The sequence below is a fragment of the Gordionus sp. m RMFG-2023 genome, chromosome 1 (genome assembly GCF_954871325.1).
Source record: "Gordionus sp. m RMFG-2023 chromosome 1, tfGorSpeb1-WG-v2, whole genome shotgun sequence".
NCBI classification, from domain to species: domain Eukaryota; kingdom Metazoa; phylum Nematomorpha; class Gordioida; order Chordodea; family Parachordodidae; genus Gordionus; species Gordionus sp. m RMFG-2023.
In genome coordinates, this window is record NC_088775.1 from 56,065,692 (window position 1) to 56,072,236 (window position 6,545).

Sequence of the window (6,545 nt, forward strand, 5' to 3'; positions counted from 1 at the left end):
CGTCCACGAATTTTACTCTCACCATTTTATGCCCCATGTTCTGTATAATTATTCCTGACTCCCATTTTCGGGTACCTCCAAAAATTCTCGCCCATACGGTCTGACCATTCACAAATTCACACTGATTATCCATTGAATTTTCCTCCTGCGCCGGTTTGGGTCTTAAGAAATCCAACTGAATACGAGTTCTACGGCCCAAAAACTTTTCTGCTGGGGACAATTCCTCTCCCTTTCGACTATTGTTATAATACGCAATCGCTATCCAAATCTCTCCACCCCCATATTTCGACTTCCTCAACCAACTCTTTACCACCGCCACCATCCTTTCCGCCTGCCCATTTGAGCTTGGGTGGTAAGGAGGCGCCAAAATGTGTCTCGCCCCAGTTTCAGTACAAAAAACTTTAAATTGTTTACTTATAAAAGCGGGTCCTCCATCCGACACGACTATTTCCGCTACCCCAAACTTTGCCCAAAGATCTTTTAACGTCTTAATTACTACTAGCGTTGTTAACCCCTTTACTTCTTGATACTCTACCCATTTTGAGTAAGCGTCCACTACGAGGAGATATATTTTATTTTCGAAGTCGAAAAAGTCTAAGTGTACTCTTTCCCATGGTTGAGTAGCCCTAGGCCAAATACTTTTCTTGTCCTTTCGAGGCATACTTGCCCATGAATTACACATGTCACAACTTCTCACCATATTCTCGATTTCTTTATTCATGCCAGGCCACCATACGTATTCCCGCCCCCATTGTTTCATTCGTTCCATACCCTGATGTCCAGCATGGATCATTGCCTTTACTGCCTCCCGCAATCTGGACGGCACCACTCCCCGACTTCCTCGTACCACACACTCGTCCACTATCGTTAGCTCTTTCTCCACTTGCTTGAACTTTTTGTCCCCATCTCGCCATTGCTTCCGACCCAATATGCACGCTTTGATTCTCGTCAACTCGCGATCTTTTAAAGTAGCATTTTTGAGTTGTTCCCATGCAACTGGTCCTCCTTTAGATATTCCGACTATTGCTCTAATCAACCCGTGCTCATCCTCTTCATCCATATCTTTCGACCTACTCGTTTCGCAATCCTCTCCCGCTCCACATCTAGAAAGAATATCCGGTAAGTAATTTTCTCTTCCTCGTCGGTATTTCACTTGCACGTCGAAACTGCCTACCAGCAATAGCCATCGCTGCAACCTAGGCGACAACATGAGCTCCTTGTTGTCCTTCCTGAAAAGATGAACCAAGGGCTTGTGATCCGTATATATGACAAATCGACGTCCGATCAAGTATTCCCGACATTTAGTCAATCCAAATATAACCGCTAGCGCTTCTTGCTCGATCACTGAATATCTTGTCTCGGCCTCTCTAAAGATTCTTGAGAAAAATAAAATAGGTCTCTCCAATTCGTCTATACAATGTAATAGCGCTCCACCCACACCCCTATTCGAAGCATCAACGGCCAATATCACTGGCACATCGTTATCAAAACACACTAGTACTGGTTCCCTTCCAATCCTCAATTTCAACTCCTCAAAAGCCTCCTCCTGTTCAATCTTCCATTCAAATCTTTCTCCTTTCTTTAACAATTTATACAACGGCGCCGCTATCTGCGCGAAGCCTTCCACAAAACGGTGATAATAATTCACCATTCCCAAGAAAGCTTGTACTTCCACTTTATTATTAGGCTTCAACATGCTTGTTATATTTGCCATATTTTTATCTAAAGGTCTGACCTCTTTCCCATTGATTTTATGCCCCAAATATACGATTTCTGATACTCCCAACACACTTTTTTCAACGCTTGCCCGCAATCCTTTATCCTTGATCCTTTTGAACACCTCCTCCAATCTTCGTTCGTGTTGCTCGGGAGTCTTTCCCATCACTAATACGTCATCCATGTAGTAAAATACTCCCTCTAGTCCTTGAAAAACTGCCGCCATCGTTCGTTGAAAAATTGGAGCCGACACGCTAAGTCCAAACGGCAATCTACAGAAGGCATACAATCCCTTCGGAGTCGTGATCGTTAATAGCTTTTGTACCTCGGGTTTCACCTTCAATTGTAAGTAAGCGTTCGAAAAGTCCACCTTTGAAAAATATATGCTACCCTTTAAATTAGCTAATATTTCTTCAATCCGAGGTAACGGATATTTTATCTCCACAACCCACGGGTTTAGCGTGACCCGAAAATCAGCGCATAAACGAAGCTTTCCATTGGCCTTCTTCACGGGTACTAACGGTGTTGCCCATTCGCTATATTCCACTGGACAAACAATGCCCTTCTGCACCCACTGCTCCAATTCCTTGTCTACTTCATTTCGCCATTCGAACGGTATCCGACGTAATGCACAAAACTTGGGCACATATCCCTCCTTTAATTTGATATCCACTTCATAATCTCGGAGACAACCCAACTTCTCATCAAAAATCTCCTTGTAATTTTTCATCAAGTTTCTCACTCCCTCTTGTACTTTGATCATACCAAATTCTATCTCTCTATCCCGCAATTCCCTCTCTTCCCGTCGTCTCGTTTCCTTTCCATCCATTTCCATTTGTTGGCTATGTGTTCCCTTAGTATTTCCTTGTTCCAAATCATCATCTTCTCTAGTCTCTTCTTCTGGCAACATTATTTTCCCATCTGCCAATCTCTCCAGCTCCGCTTCAAACTTTCCTTGATCATGAATTTCTTTCTGTTCTTCAGTATCATTTCTTTCTTCCTTTCTCCCAAAGTCGCGACAACTCCTAAAATTCTCCCCAATACCTCCCCTAAAATTCTCCCCAATACCTCCCCTATAGTTCCCCCCAAAACCTCCCTTATAATTTCCCCCGATACCTCCCCTATAGTTCCCCCCGATACCTCCCCTATAATTCTCCCCAATACCTCCCCTAAAATTCCCCCCAATATCTCCCCTATAGTTCCCCCCAATACCTCCCCTATAGTTCCCCCCAATACCTCCCCTATAGTTCCCCCCAAAACCTCCCCCTATAGTTCCCCCCAAAACCTCCCCTATAGTTCCCCCCAAAACCTCCCCTACAGTTCCCCCCAAAACCTCCCCTACAGTCTCTAACAACCCTATTATCCTCTCTTCTTCTTTCCCCTTCCAAAAAGGTTTCAATTCCTGGCAATCTCTCTCCATACCACAAATTCATATCTCTATTTTCTTCATATCTTGCAACAGGTAAAAATACACCACACCATGCGAATACCCCCCAAAAACCACAATCTGGACCAATTCGGGTGATCCAATCCCATCCCACTACTGACTCTACTTTTCGATCTACTATCCATAAGTTCAAAATCTCCACTCTATTCTCTAATACCACCTTTAACTCCACCCTTCCCATCACTGCGACTTCTGATCCATCCAACTGACGGATCTTGATGTCCTCCCGTTTAATTATCCCTTCCGACCAAATACTCTGATATTTCTCATATCCCATCACGGATATGGCTGCCCCGGTATCAAATAACATGGATACCATATTTCCATTCAAATTTATCCAAACTCTAGGGCAAGGATCATGTATCCTTTCCTCTTGTTTTATATATATGCCCTTTGATACCCAATCTTTCTCACTATAATCTAATCTTTCCATCTCTTTCGCCCAAAGCCCCCCGACCTTTGCGGCATGCTCTTTGCCATCATATAGTCACAAATACTCGCAATCTCTCGCCCCGTGTCCTTCCTTCCGGCAACGGAAACAGATTCTATTCTGCTCTTTATTCACAGCCAAAAATGGTATTCCTACCCCTTTATTTTTTTCACTTTCTATAATTCTAACATTTGGAGCACAAAACCGCCTCTAGTTTTGAAATTACCCACATTGCATTCCTCCCTATTATGACCAAATCGACCACAACCTGCACATCGTAGCTTATCACGTCTTCCTGAACAAAACGTGGCTATATGTCCATATTTTCCACATTCAAAACATTTCGTTTCTTGGCAATCTCTGACCATATGTCCCTGTCTTCCGCAATTATAACAATTCATTCTCCCCCTTACTCTTGAATCAAAGTTGGGTCTCATTTCTCCTCTCCTTCCCTGTGAACTTTCACTAGGTCCCCTAAATGTCCCCAATCTCTGATTAGTATATGAATCTCTCCTTTCAGGCCTATAGGTTAATTTATCTAATTCGCTATCCATCCACCCATTAATTAACTCCTGCACTGGGAACCATGTTACCTTTCCCATAACATCCTCTTCCCCATTATGTCCTTCTATAGTCAATGTCTGCCCCTTTATTTTCACACTTCGACTTCTTCTCAACTTTCTTCCCCATATTAAGCTACACATCCATATTACTAATATAACCAATGCCCCAAAAATATTATACTGTATTTCCCAGTATTTTACAAATTTTAAACTTTTCATTTCGACCTTATAAAAAATTTATAATTAATTTCAAAATAAAAATTTTTGTTATTTGTAATGTTAATAGATATGATATTATTAATAGTGTAAACAACCCAATAATATACATGTACATCTACAGTTAATAAGTCTAAAGATACGACAAAAATTTGGGCAAATTTTGTGTAACAGATTTACAACTCGTAAAATTTGGACAGCACTTCCGTACTGTCCAAGACTTTTTTTTTATTTTGAGAGAGAAGAGAAAAGAAAAAAAAATAAATGGACAGCTGATGTCGATGATGAAGACGATGTACAATTCACTTCAAGACTCAAATACCACTATATGATATTTTTTACTCGAAGACTCAAATACCACTATATGATATTTTACCGTAGATGTAGATGAAGACGATGTACAATTCACTTCAAGACTCAAATACCACTATATGATATTTTCCACTCGAAGACTCAAATACCACTATATGATATTTTACCGTAGATGTAGATGAAGACGATGTACAATTCACTTCAAGACTCAAATACCACTATATGATATTTTCCACTCGAAGACTCAAATACCACTATATGATATTTTACCGTAGATGTAGATGAAGACGATGTACAATTCACTTCAAGACTCAAATACCACTATATGATATTTTCCACTCGAAGACTCAAATACCACTATATGATATTACGACAACCGCACTAACCAGGTTGCTTTGTATAAACACTGTACAGAAACGTTTAACTTAACAGTATATTTTTTTTTACCCTTTTTTTTCTTGAATATATTGGTTTTATTTCTCTTTAAAACAATAAATATAAAAAAAATATAATTGACTAATAATAAATTTCCACTTTTTTTTTTAGTTTATATAAGATTATTTTTTTTATAAATATTAAATTATTATTTATTTTTTTTTACATAATAAATATTAAAAACATTTATATAATGACGTTCAAGATGACTGCGCGAAACTAAAAAAAAATATTAAAAATAAAATTTCAAACAAAAAAATATTTCATGATTCATACAAAAAAATAATAAAACTATTTATAACAATACAGTAAATAAATTTAATAATTTAGGAACAGATTCAATTCAGTCTACAAGCAACTTTCTCATAAGAAATACTCAATCCTTTCCTGTTAAAAGTAAAAATTTTATACCAATTGTTTTTAGTGTGTTTAATGATTTCAGGCCCAAATTTAATTCAGCCAACCTATAATGTAGTAGAAAAGGATGCACAGGCTTTGCTCATTACCATTGAAAGTATAGCCATATTTTACTTTATTTATTATACTAAATTTAATATTTAAATTAAAAATTCAATGCAATCTACAGGCAACTCTCTATTAAGAGATGCTCAAGCCTTCGCTGTTGAAAGTATAAATTTTTTAGCAATTGATTTTAGAAATTTAAATGATTTTAGACCCAAATTTAATTCAGCCAACCTAAAATGCAGTAGAAGATACAGAGGTCATGCTTACTTCTGCTGAAGATATAGATTTATTTTATTTATTATATTAAATTTTTAGGTGCAAATAATTCAGCTTGCAAATGATAATAAATCAGAAGGAAAGGCAGCTATTGAAGATTATTATTATATGAATATAATATTCCTTTTTTTCAACCCTTTAAATAAACATAATTAATAAATCTATATTAGATAATTGTGATTTTTCAATATATATAGCAATGCTCTAATTGATTTCCATCATTATAGTTTTTATATATATTTAATATGCATAGATATGAATCATGTCTATTCACTGTTAATATTTTATATGAATGCATATTTTATTATGATTGTCTTATTATAATATTATATATTATTCAGAATCTGTCTATGTAATGTATAAATACTTAAAATAAATTATTTATTATTATATAAAGAAGGCTTTAACACTAAAATAAAAAAATCTAAATCCTATTATTTTGTCAGGGACACTTATCAAAAAAGTGAATGTAAAAGAGTTAATATTTAAAATATAAATAATTAAAAAACCCTTCATTTACTATGAATGAATTTTTATAAGAAAGATATATTGTTTGCTATGCTTTTAAATTAAATATACAAAAATTAGTATTTATAAATTGAAAATATATAAATGTCGTGATGACGTTGAAGAAGTGATGGGCTGTCAATTATTATTATGACGTTGAAGAAGTGATGGGCTGTCA

At 36.7% G+C, this 6,545-nt stretch overlaps 1 long non-coding RNA gene across 1 annotated transcript; it reads left to right on the plus strand.

The window, feature by feature from the left end:
* Window positions 1-4,970: 4,970 nt before the first annotated feature.
* LOC135922669 (uncharacterized) lies at window positions 4,971-5,903 on the plus strand. Its single transcript, XR_010570991.1, has 5 exons — window positions 4,971-5,073; window positions 5,450-5,515; window positions 5,562-5,633; window positions 5,706-5,747; window positions 5,794-5,903. It is a non-coding gene; the product is annotated as an uncharacterized LOC135922669 (long non-coding RNA).
* Window positions 5,904-6,545: the final 642 nt, after the last annotated feature.